Source organism: Cibotium barometz, chromosome 21 (assembly GCF_041138505.1).
Source record: "Cibotium barometz isolate CiBa-2024 chromosome 21, ASM4113850v1, whole genome shotgun sequence".
Taxonomy (NCBI): Eukaryota; Viridiplantae; Streptophyta; class Polypodiopsida; order Cyatheales; family Cibotiaceae; genus Cibotium; species Cibotium barometz.
This window is the reverse complement of record NC_141066.1, coordinates 32,168,294-32,181,804: the sequence shown is the minus strand read 5'-3', so window position 1 is coordinate 32,181,804 and position 13,511 is coordinate 32,168,294. Positions and strand designations below refer to the sequence as shown.

General features: G+C 52.7%; 1 protein-coding gene across 4 annotated transcripts in view; it reads left to right on the top strand.

Moving 5' to 3' along the window:
* The window catches only part of LOC147627088 (FAD/NAD(P)-binding oxidoreductase family protein), a 202,874-nt gene that overhangs the window by 111,518 nt on the left and 77,845 nt on the right, over positions 1-13,511 (top strand). The gene's annotated exons all lie outside the window — the stretch shown is intronic.

Below are 13,511 nucleotides of genomic sequence, written 5' to 3'. Positions count from 1 at the left end.
GAGCTTTTGAGGCGTCCAGGCAACTCGCAGAGAGTGGAGATAGGAGATCATGGTATTAACAGATGATGCAGTGGCTCACTTAGCATGGTTTCGACATAGATCACATGCCACCTTTCCAGTATGATATACATGCACCACACATCCAGCTCTCTCACAGTGAGAGGAACAGAGTCCTTTGGCAGGATTTATGGCAGTGATACACTCAAGAGACTTGGATTGCACCCAGTCAGCCTCTACCGCCGAAGATGCTATACTACAGAGATCAATTTATGCGTATCTCAGCGGATGGATTCATACAGAGACCTGGATACATGGATGTGTACATGCCTCACAGTGCCCGAGTGGCGATTGGCCAGCTCAGAGTGTCATCACACCAGCTTGAGATTGAGGCAGGTAGGGCAGCACGGATCCCCAGAGCAGAGAGAATATGCAGACTATGCCAAGAGGAGGTTGAGAGTGAGATATGTATGCAGATGTAGAGCATATAGTGTCATTAGAGAGAGATACACCACCATCTTCAGTGGACATCCCTCACTCCGCCAAATCATGGAGTCCGCAGACCAGCAGAGATTTGACCAGTTCTTGTTAGAGACACAGCGCCACAGAGAGACACTGATACGGACTCATACCACAGGGAGAGTTGGGCGACAGCTCCAGATCACTGATTTCTTCCAGAGATCTATCCCAGTGCCTACCCTGACATAGGAGGGGGTTACACTTCAGCGCGCTGCGGACCTCCAAGCCAGACGGAGACCGAGAGCACCAGGCTACCAGACTCCTAGACTACATCAGAGGGAGATCACAGAGATACGGGCTTGACATCAGCACCATATCCAGGAGCGGCTAGCTCACTTACACTCACACCCGGAGATCATGCTCTGAGGTATTTTTGCCTCGCCATCGCCTATGTATCACATATTACATCCCCATTATGGTACTGGTTGGAGCTAGATAGATCTGTAACACAAGAAATGGCGTTTCTGCATTTTTGGCTAGGAAACGCCCGTTTCATACATTACACACACACAACCCTCTCTCTCTCTCCCTCGGGCTCAGGTGGCACACCTGCTGGAAGCAATGGTGACAGTTCATGAGGCCCACAAGGCAGGCAAGTGGGTGTTGTCAAGACATGGTCGGATCATTCTCACTAAGCGTCGCCCCAAATAGCGGCACAAGCCTATGAGACCAACCACTTGAGGTCCGCAGTAATGGCGGCTTGTAGTCAGATCCAGGAGGTTTGAGAGAGACTCTCACAAGGGATCCGTTTTCTATACAGAGACGAGGGGTTTATCATAAGTGCTTGGCTTCAAGTGCGAGTCAGCTTTCCAAGGCGATAACCGCACATCAGGGATCCTGCGCATTGCATTCTTGTATACCCTACGCATATAGGTTGCATACTGAGCCTCTAGCAGTAGTGCTCCATCCATCACACCCCCCCACTAGCTCAGTACTTTCATACTTTATTTCATGTTCATTTTGTCCTTTTTTTTAATGCACATCCAGAAGACATTGACATTTGTACATTGATTTGTCTCATAGGTCGAGTTCGGCCTCTAGTAGACGTTAATACAGCTTTCTTTCTTTCTTTCTCTCTCTAGGCTTATGCACATAGTGCATGACATTGAGGTACCCAAGGATATGTAGTGGGGGATATATGCTTTGTATGAGTCTGTGACAGGCAGAGTCCGAGCTCCAGGCTGACTATCTGATAGGGTGGCCAGCACGATAGGGGCGAAGCAGGGATGCCCGCTATCGCCCACCCTCTTTGGATTGTACATTGATGCGGTCTGTGATTATGTAGACAGATTGGGAGGCCCAGGGGCATGCCTGGCAGGGGTGTTGATACCCATCTTGTTATATGCTGATGATATTGTTCTAATCTCAGACTCTCTGGAGGGATTACAGAGACACTTGGATGCATTACAGGCTTTCTGTGCAGATAGAGATCTGACAGTGAACCTTGGGAAAACCAAGGTCATGGTGTTTAACACCACACAGGCATGGGTGACGAGATCAGAGCCTCAGTTCACTTTCCGAGGGGAGCCAGTAGAGTACGTCAGGTCATATGTCTACTTGGGAGTTACTTTCACCACAGGACCGCGTTTCTCCCTGAAGGAGGCAGCAGCAGCTAGATTAGCTTGAGGGCATGCAGCCTTGGGGGCACTTGAGAGGCAGTGTGCACACATACAGTTTCAGGAGCCACGCACCAAATTGTGGCTATTTGATACGCTTGTCACACCGACCCTCCTGTACGGAGCTCCAATTTGGGGACCCAATATACATCACAAATCTCAGAGGGGGACAGATGAGGGATGGAGGCAAATGGAGAGACCACTGATTATGATGATTGCCCGCATGATTCAGAGCAAATCATCAGTACCACATGAGATTGCTCGGGCTGAGCTGGGTGCCCCACCAGTAGTAACCGAGGCCCTATTCAAGGCAGTCACCTTTTTAGAGCGGCTATGGGAGCTCCCTCAGCAGAGGTACTCCCGATTGGCATTGACCTCATCCTCCATACAGCTGGCTGAGGATGGAGACACTCATTGTTGGTACGCTCAAATGAGATCATGGTTTGACCTACATGGTTTGCGGATAGAGGCACTACCACCCTTTCAGTAGAGTCCGGATTGTCCATTTTGGATCTCACCCGCTCAGAGCAAAACCACGTGATCAGGATGGATATCATCAGAGTGGACACAGAGAGGACATGGACTAGCCCCCTTGAGCCATTGGGCACAAAAATGGCTCATTACAAGAGCCATTTTCTACACCTCTCACCGGATGATTTTATCACCCGCCCAGCTAAACGGATGTACACCTATCACATGGGATACGTTGTGCCATTGGACAGATCCGAACCTCGTCACACCAGCTGCGGATTGAGATAGGGCGAAGATCGTGGATGACCGCATTTGTCAGTTATGCTACCAGGAACACTACATGTGCCGATGTACAGTCTATTATGAGATCCGAGGGAAATATCACTGCCTCTTCCGAGAGGGTTTTGGGCCGTAACGCAGGGTCATGGAGTTTGAGGATCAGAGATGCCTGGGATTGTTTCTACTTGAGCTCAGGAGACACAGAGAGACCCTCTTGGTAGACAGGAGGCCGAGCCATGATGTACCTAGACAGAGGACCCTGACACATTTCACCAGCACCAGCAACCCAGCCCACACACCTCCTGATACCTCCTCCATTGGGCCATCAGGGCACCGAGCACGCTCCCAGGGAGTCACCACTGATAGAGCAGTTATCTTATGTCGTGCCTGTCGGCCATGCCCACTAGGATCCGGACCACGGCATCCTCACCATCGCCAAATCAGAGCCATTATTGCTCGGCATCGGAGGCGCCTACCTCGCTTCTACGACCTCTCCATTCTAGACAGCCCCATGGCGGAGATACTTGATCTAAGGAGAGGGGAACACTTCAACTGATCAGCATACATGGATCTACATGATATACATTTTTCAGTATTTTCTAGTATTTTCTACTCAGTATCATCTCGGAGTCTTACAATTTTTTTTTTCCGAGAAAAGATCCTTTCATTAGTTATATAATAAAAACGCCCGTAGGGCTACAAAAGATCTCTCCTGCTCATAAGAGAAATAGAGCAGTGAATACAGCATGGCAGCTCGGGAGACTCTCCCTAGGTGCTGCAAAATACAAGCATCAGTACAAAGGACTGAGAGGCTAAATCATACAATGGGGGGGGGGGGGGGGGGGGGGGGGGAGAGCCAAACAGGTGGCCTGTAGTGCCAACGGGGGGATCCCGTGTGTAAGGTGTAGAAGGGGCCACAACGCCAAGTGGTGTGAAAAGCCTGGCGCCGCAAGATCGCCTCATCCGCCGAGTCTCCCCGGATGCGGTCGTACTGTCCTCGCAGGGTGTGGATCAACTCCTGCCAAATCCCCCGTATAGTCTCTGCTGGTGGCTCCAATCTCCCCTCAAAGGCCGTAAAGCACCGGGCCCTCCAGGTGAACCAGATGGTGAGGCTGCTGAGGAGCTCCCATCGTAAATCCCGCTCGTGTGTCCAGCTGGCGGACGAGAAATCTGGTGCCGGAACCAGGCGAGGCTGGCCCCTAATAAATTTGATGGCCTGACTGCCCTGCTCCATCTCATAGCCCATAGCAGGCCCTGACGAAGTCGACCAAGCAGCGGCACCCCACGTAAACATACCCTCTGGAGAGAGGGGAGCCAGAATACGCAGCATCCGCAGCCAAATCTGCTGCGCCTGAGGGCAATCCCAAAGGCAGTGTCTCTGTCTCCATAGGGTGGCCGCATCGAACGCAGGCCGCTGGAAGACCGCTGTAAACAAGCCAAGTGCCAACTGCTGAGCCCCTGTGTGGGCGACTAGCCACTGAAAAGTCGAGATCCTGTGGGCCTGTCGACTAGCCCAGAGCCGAGCCCAAAAATCCTCCAGGAACTCCTGTGAGAGTCCCTGTAGCCGCCAATGCCCCGTTGCTGCTGGAGAGACCGTCCTCCTCGTCGACAAAATATGCCGCCCCAGTCGAACAGTATACTGGAAAAAGGTAATCTCTGTGGCCTCAAGGGATGCATAAGGATCGTGCCACTCGTACTCCCCAGGGTCCCACTGTAGCCGGGCCAAGGGACGCGCTGCATATGCCCATATGCGCCAATCCGGGAGCACATCAGCAGGATCGGGGTCTATATGCCACTTCCGAGAAGCGGTGGTCACTACCCTAATCCTCTGAAAGGTGCACTCTGCAACCAAAGGCGACTCCACCTCCACTCGCTGGAGTCTGCCCTCATCCTGAATCTCATAGTAAAGGCAACTGCCATCCTCAGTGCAAGCTCTGACAGCAATCAGGATCTCCAACTGTGTAAAGGCTCCCATCCACCGTGGGGTCACTGGCTCGAGAGGCGTGAACCACTCCTCTGTGAGTGCCTCCTGAATATCATCGCTCATAATCAACCCCCCTCTGAAGTGACTCAGCCTCTCCACCTGGATCTCCACCTGGGAGGCTGCAGAAGGCCTGCCAGTCTCCAAAACTACGAGCTGGGCCTGCCGCTAGAGGCCCCCAGGCTAAACGAGGCCGAGAACCCAGCATATGACCCTGCTTTGTGCGAACCGCTGGGCTCCAGATGAGCGGCTGTCTAGCCCGCTCCTCAACACAAGAAGGAGGTCGCTGAGAGAGCCCCGGTCTCAACAGCTCCCAAGCTCTCAGGATACTCAAAGCAAATTTGTCCTCCCATCCTCTACTGAGGCCTGTCCTCCTCATCTCTATGAAGATCCAGCGAATCTCTGGTGCCCAAGTGCCCCCTGCTGGGGGCGCCCGAGCCTGCAGCCGCTGCAAGAGGAGCTCTTTCCAGGGCTCAGCGCCTGGAAGCAACCCCCGAACAATAAGCTTCCCCAATAAGGCTCTGCTCTGATCGACTGGATCTATAATGCCCAAGCCTCCCTGAGCCAACGGAAGTGTAATAACTGCCCATGCAACCTTTGCCCGAGCTGGCTGACCGTCCCGCCCAGACCACAGAAAGTTCCTGATCAGCCTCTGTACCTGGCTGATGCAAGAGCTCGAGAAGATCCAGCAAGACGTAATGTACCACATGGTCGCTGAGACAACACCTGATTTGCCACCACCACCCTCCCAGCCAAGGATAGTCGAGCTGTACTCCAATACAAAAGCTTCTTCCGAATGCTCAGAAGAAGCGGGGCAATCTGCTGCTCAGGTGACAAATCTAGGCCAATCTGGCATCCCAAATACCGCATTGCTGTGCCTGGAGGAATCCATCTAAAACCGGGGTCCGGGCTCCATGCCGGAGTGGGAGCACTACTGATCCAAAAGGCCACTGTCTTGCGCCAATTGATCAATGCTCCCGAAGCTGCACTAAAAACCTGGAGCGACTGCTCTGCCCGAAGAAGATTGGCCTCTTGGCCATGCAAAAATAAGCCCGTGTCGTTTGCAAACTCAGCATGAAGCAAGTCCTCCCCCCGGATTGGGAGCTGAAGTTCTCTCATCAAACCAACCTCCTCTGCCGTCAAATACATGCTCATAGCCTCCGCAAAGAAGAGAAAAAGAAAGGGGGCGAGGGGGCACCCCTAACGGACTGATCTGGTCAGCTCAAAACTCGGCCCCCGTCCTCCTGCAATCAACACTTGGCTGCGAGCTGTGGAATACAGAGCCGCCACCCCTCTGATCCATCTTGGCTCAAAGCCCAAGCGAAGCATAGTGCCCTCTAAGAAACCCCAATCAACTCTATCGTATGCCTTCTCAAAATCGAGAAGCATCACGACCAAGTCCTCGCCAAGAAATCTAGCTCTGGCCGTCGCCTCCCAGAAAGTAAAGATGTTGTCAAGGATACTGCGCTCCTTGACAAATCCTGTCTGAGTAGCATGAATCAACTCCCCCAGGAAGGGCTGGATCCTCAAACTCAAGGCCTTTGCTAAGACCTTGTAGACAGTATTGAGGATCGTAATAGGCCTCCAATGCCGAATATCATCTGATACTCCCTCCCCCTTGGGGATAAGATAAATCAAGCCCTCTGAAAAGCTCTGCGGCATCACCCCAGTGTCCAAAACATGCTGAAAGCCCCTGCGGAGGCCTGGCCCCAAAAGGTCCCAATAGCGCATAAAAAAGGCCGGCGTCAGTCCGTCCTCCCCTGGGCAACTATGTCACGGCAGGACCCTCAAGGCCTCGGCAAGCTCAATCTCTGAAAGAGGCGCACCAAGAACTGAACGCATACGATCTGTGACCCTCCTCTGCACATGGGCCCACACAGTCTGTCTGCAAGCATCTCTGTTGTCAGTGGCTGGCTCCGCTGAAAGCAGGTCTCTATAAAATGCAGTGGCAATGGCTCTGATCTCCCCGGGCTCAGTAGCTACCGAACCATCCGGTCTACCAAGCTGACGGACTCCTGCCCGAGCATGGCGGGGTCCAGTGATCTCAAAAAACTCACCAGTCACTCTATCACCAAGCTGCGTCCAACGAGGCAAGGCCTGACGACGATAGTAAAACTCATGTCTCTGCTCCTCTGCCTCTCTAACCTCCTGGCGTGCCTGGCTCAGCTGGGACGCCAACCACTCACATGCCGGCTGTGCTGCTCCTGGAGGCGCTGTAACGAGGCAAGGCTGCGTCTCAGCCGATGCTCCCTCTCGCGAATCTCTCCCAGCCGTGTCAAAGCTGCAGCGTGCAGAAAAGAGCTAAGCTCGATGAGTCCCTGGGCACACTGGCCTGCTGCATCCTAGTCAGAGCACTGACTATCCTGCCAAATCCTCTCAATGTCCTCAGCGAGACTGGGATCTGTAAGTACCCTCTCTGGGATCCTCAACTGCAAGCTGGGCTCCCGTGTCCTCTCCTCCCATGTCAGGATAACTGGCGCATGATCTGAAAATGAGGAGCCAGCGAGAATGCCGACGGAGCCCCCTCGCTCCCCTAACCAGTCGCCCAAATAAAAGCGATCAATCCGTGATAGATTAGTCCCTCCCTATCGGCGATCCGACCGAGAGAAACTAAGAATGTCCTGAGAACGGGAGAAGGCCCCATGCTGCCATGCATCAGTGATCCTCAATGTCATGCAAAACCGGTCCCAAGCTGCAAGCTCCGTGCCGTGCACTGTAACATGACTGCCTCCCACCCTATCGGCCGGGTCCTCAAGCATGTTGAAGTCTCCCCCGACACACCAATGTGCGGCCTCTGGCAATGCATCCGTAACCTGGGTCCAGAACTCTGCTCTGGCACTAGCATGATTAGGCGCATAGACGTTGAGCACGCCCAATAGCTCATCATGCATCCTCAGAATGACATACTGTGCTCTACCAGGCACAATGATCCCTCGATCCACAATGGCCTGCCGCCATACATCTGCAATGACCATGCAAACTCCTCCCTGTCCACCCAAAGGACCAAACCCTGCGGACCAAAAGGTATCCCATCTACCAGGCATCACCGAACCATATCTCCGGATCCTGCTTTCACCCAAGTGGTGCTCCTGCATCATCAAAATATCAATGCTGCCACCAACCAGGCATCTCTGAAGCTCCTGCCTCAAGCAACCTCGATAGCGTATAAAATGTGCTCCGCCCAGGCCCTGTACATTCCATGAGATGATCCTCATGGATGACCTGCTGAGGTAGATGCTGTCTCAGCCGTGCGGCGGGCCTTCGCAAGCGGCTTGGATGGAGAGTAGTCCCCATCCGAGCGGCTGCGAATCTGCCCACCCGGTCAAGAATTCCGGATCAGGCGCCAGTGGCTGTGGCCCATGGCTACTGCCTCCCGCTCTGCCAGAGCAACCTCGTGTATACATACATATCCAGGGTCGCGTGCTAAGTCTGCCACTATACGCACGACCAAATGACGAATCCCTGAGGCATCCACACTCCCGGGATCCAAGAAAAAATGAGCCAACTCCCAGAGCCGGCCTATCACATCTGTCACCTCCAGGTCGCTCACATGATGAGAAAACTCAACTGCCTGAGTCTTCAAAGTGCTAATAGCGAGCTCTAGAGTCCACTCCCGAGCGCAAGGGCCACAGAGAGGGAACGAGAAGGCCACTGCTGAATCAAGTGCCTCCTCCCCACGGGCCGGAGGTATCACTACATGAACTCGGATGGGAGCTGGCTCATGGGGGCGCTCTGCTCCAAAAAGCCGAGTGAAGGCATAACCAAAAGCCTCCGATCGCTGTCTAACACCGAGGCGACTCAGCCGACTGCGGATAGATGATATCCGTGAAGCCCGGATCGGCATGGTAGGTCTCCTCTGTGGGGCTCGAGCGAGGTCGGTGCTCTGCGCCCTCCGGACTGCGGGCGAGCGCCAGGGGACTGCCAGGGCCTCCCGGGAAGGCGAGGCGGGTGGGGGAGGAGGAGGGGGGGGCGAGGGGGGCGGAGAGGGAGCTGCTGCCGAGACCGGAGCGGGGGCGGGAGGAGGCGAAGGTGGAAGCGAGGCAATGGGAGGGGATGGGGGTGGGGGTGGGGGGGGTGAAGGAGGGGGAGCTGGCATCTCCTGGTCCTCAGTCACTGCAGGGGTCTCCTCCTAGAGGGGAGCAAAGCTGTTCCTCACGGGAACCCAGTGAGGCTGAGACTGTGGCTGCTGCTGCAGCGGTCTCTGTGCGTGCTGCTGTCACTGTCTCCCTCGGCGGCGCCCCTGTCCAGGCTGCCACTCCGAGGTCTCTGTGGCCTGAGCAGGTGTCCCGGAGGCAGCCTGCCGTGCCGCATCTGTGGGCGGGCTATCAGGGGCCTGCTGCTGTGGTGAGGGTCGAGGTCTCCTGCGAGGGCAGGCCTTGGCCAGATGGCCGACCTGCCTGCATATGAAGCACTGGTTCGGGAGCCCCGAGAACTCCACTCTCTGATCAATCCATCCCCCCCCTATCCTAGGTAGCTGAATGACCTTAGGAAGGGAGGAGATGTCAGACACTAAAACTCTGACGGAGGGTAGCCCAGCTGCTCTGGCCACCACTGAAGCTGCTGTGGGGCCAGTCTCGAGTACCGAGCCCACCAAGGAGTCTTACAGTTCTGTTCTTATAATTGTAGGACAATCAGTTTATTGTACTTTTCAGTCTCATTTAGTTGTTCTCTTTGATGAGACACCAACTTCAGATGTACTCTCAGTTTTGGTCTCGTAGGCCACTATGGCCTCTTAGAGACGTTAATATATCATTTCATTTCATTTCTCTCTCTGTCTCTCTCTCTCTCTCTCTCTCACAGGAGCCTCGACCTACCACAGCTAGCTTCTTTACCCACTCGATGGTACAGGAAGCTATCCGCCGCCTACAGCATGGACGGGCTGCCGACCATATGGGCCTGCAGGGTGAGCATCTCATATATGCAGTAGATTCTTTAGCTCCTTTTCTTGCACACCTGTTTAACAGGGCACTAGCAGAGGGTTTGCCTGCGGAGTGGACGATGCACACCATTGTGCCGATTCACAAAACAGGGATATGCTCGATCCGAGCAACTACAGGACGGTTATGGTTGGCCACGTGCTGGCCAAACTCTATGGTGCAGTGCTGGAGCAGGAGCTTAGCTTATATGCTGAGCGAGCAGGTTTACGCTCATCAGGGCAGGCAGGCTTCAGGAGAGCTTTCTCTACCACTGACCATGTATTCACTTTGAGATGTATGATTGATCAGGCCAGAGTGAGGAAGAGAAAGCTCTATTGCTGCTTTGTGGATTTCCGCAAGGCATTTGACACAGTACCACGAGAGAGGCTCTTTCAGCGCCTGCAGTCTCTTGGCATACCAGCAGATATGACATGGGGCATCTATGCATTATATGAGCAGGTTTTTGGGCGAGTCAGATGTCCAGGAGGTATGTCCGAGACTATTGCTAGCACCATTGGTATGAAGCAAGGATGCCCACTTTCCCCCACGCTATTTGGGTTATACATTGATGAGGTGGCTGACTTCATTACACGGGGAGGCGGAGATGGAGTTGATTTAGCAGGTACCTCAGTACATATTATGCTCTATGCTGATGATATTGTATTAGTGTCTGAGTCCCCCGGTGGTCTACAGCAGCATCTACATGCACTCCATGATTTCTGCACACAGAGGGGTCTTACTGTGAACCTTGGGAAAACCAAGGTTATGGTCTTTCATACATCGAGACAGGGCAGGAGTCAGCTGACATTCACTCTCGCAGGATGCCAGGTGGAGGTGGTGACATCATACGTGTACCTAGGGGTTACCTTCTCTGCAGCAGCCACACGCTTTACCATGGGTTCAGCAGCCAGAGCTAGATTGACACGGGGATATGCAGCATTGGCTATGCTAGAGAGACAGTGCCACCAGGCGCATTTTCAGGAGCCCCGGACGAAGGGGTGGCTATTTGACACATTAGTCACACCGGCATTGATGTATGGAGCAGCAGTATGGGCGCCAGGCCTTGCTACACATTGGTGGACACAGATAGAGAGACCACAGGCCCTCATGATGGCACGCATGATACGCAGCAAACCGTCAGTACCTCATGACATTATCCGAGCAGAGTTTGCTGCGCCTCCTATGATGGTAGAGGCCATATTTCAGACTATATGCCTGCTAGACAGATTCAGAGAGATGCCACAGGACAGATTATCATATAGAGCTTTTTAGGCATCTAGACAGTTGGCTGAGGCAGGAGACAGAGGATCATGGTATGCACAGGTCACACATTGGTTCTCACAGCATGGCCTAGACATGGATCATCTACCACCATTCCAGTATGACAGGGATGCACCACATATCCGTCTCTCTCATAGTGAGAGGAACAGAGTATTGAGACAGGATCTATGGCAGCTCTATACACGAGAGACATGGATATCGCCTACACAGCCTCTTCCACCGAAGATGCTATACTACAGAGATCACTTCATGAGTATCACTGATGATGGATTTATAGAGAGGCCTAGATACATGGAGGGCTTTTTACCACACGGCTCCCGAGTGGCTATTGGTCAGCTCAGAGTTTCATCACACCGATTGGAGATTGAGACTGGCAGAGCAGCACGGATCCCCCGAGAGGAGAGGGTATGCAGATTGTGCAGAGAGGAGGTGGAGAGTGAGGAGCATTATGTATGCAGATGCAGAGCATATACAGCCATGAGAGAGAGATATCCCATTTTATTCAGAGAGCCACATTCCCTACGCCAGATCTTTGAGGCAGCAGACCAGCGCATACTGGGGAGATACATTCTAGACATACAGCGCCACAGAGAGACATTATTACAGGCTCAGACAGCTCGAGAGGGGGGGCGACAGACACAGATTACTACATTTTTTCAGAGATCCATACCCCTCCCAGCCCCTACACGGCAGGGAATTACTCTCCAGAGAGCAGAGACACTTAGAGCCCGCAGGAGACAGAGGACACCTGGCTTTCGGACACCACGCCTATACCAGAGAGAGATGACAGAGATCAGAGCTCAGTTTCATAGAGAGGGTGAGGAGCGACTGGCTCGCTTCAGAGCACACCCAGGCATGTTCTTCAGAGAGCTGTGGACACCCCCTTCACTGATGTATACCATTTTATACCCCCAGTATGGTACAGGATGGAGCTAGCTAGGTTGCATATCATGATTGTATACTCCATGCATATAGCTTTGCATTCTCCTAGTAATAGAGCTCCATCCCCTACACACCCAGATTCAGCTTTTTTATTCAGTACTTTTTCATTTTGTTGGGATGACAGAGGATACCCCATACATGTACTCCGATTTGTCTCATAGGCCGAGTTCGGTCTTTTGGAAGACGTTAATAAAATCTTTCTTTCTTTCTTTCTTTCTTTCTCTCTCTCTCTCTCAACTTTCACCCTCTCTCATGGCATCTTCTGGACAAGCAACCTTCGGCTCTGCACGTTGTGGTGGTGCTAGAAGAACCAACAGTTGGTCATGGTGGGAAGAGGTTAATGCCAACCTTCCTGAAAGTGGAGGAGGTTAACGCCCGTGGTCTTGCAAGCTTTGCCCCTATAGGCGGACGAGTGGGTCAGACAAAGTGAGAGCCCACCTTATGCATGAGTCCGGGCACGAGGTTTGATTTTGCACGGGAATCACATCGGAGCAGAGAACGGAGCTTCTTGAGCGCATTGCCGGGCATGAGGCTTTGAGGGCTCCAAGGCCGGCACGTGTGGCTATGGATCTTGCAGCATCTGTGACACCACCCGAGGGGTCTCTTTCAGGGTTAGGGGGTGCATTTACCACATCTACACCACGGCCACATGGTGTAGGTTTCTTTGCGATGCCCACACCCGCGTGGCGACAGAGTACACTTGAGGGATGTTGGGATCCTAAGAAGAAGGAAGAGGTTGATACAACTGTGGCTCGTTTCTTCTTCCATGACCATAGTGCTTTCCATACTGCTACGTAAGCCTTGACACTTCCCTCTTGAGATGATTTTTCTAAGTTTCATTCTTGAAAGTTACCCTGTTTCTTTTTGTAATCAGACCCGAGTACCTCAAGGCTATGGTGCAAAGGATTGGGGAGTACGGTCCAAACTACATCCCCAGTGACACACGAAAGCGGTCCATCCATGGTCTCGTTGCATATTCCCGTGGCGAGATGTACTTTATTGCTTCACATCATAGTTGTTTCTCGTACCGGTACGAATGGGTTCGTACCGTATGGTTCGTACGGCACGGTACCGTACGATATCGTACGGTACGTTTTTTTTCCCCAAATTTTTTTTCCCTTAAATTTTTTTTTCCGAATGCTAAAAAAAAATAGAAACCCTGCATTACGAAGATCCCAAATGCTCGCAATACTTTGCAACTTTCGTGTCCACTCAGTATTCCATATGGGGTTGTTGAGAGACCTAAAAAATCTGGTGAGGTAGATTGGTAGTGTACACTTGATTGGTAGGATGATAGAATCTTGCTACATCACTTGGGGATCCCTGGTATAGGTAGGCTAGACAATTAGATTCTCAAGTTATGTACAAGGGAGAAGATTTGGACATGGCCATTTTGATCTAGAGAGGAGTCCCTAAACTTATCACCCTAGATGCACTCCTCGTATTTGTGCAAGGACGGTCCCTTAGTCATAAACGCTACACTAGGAGACCTTTGGTATTGCATTACCC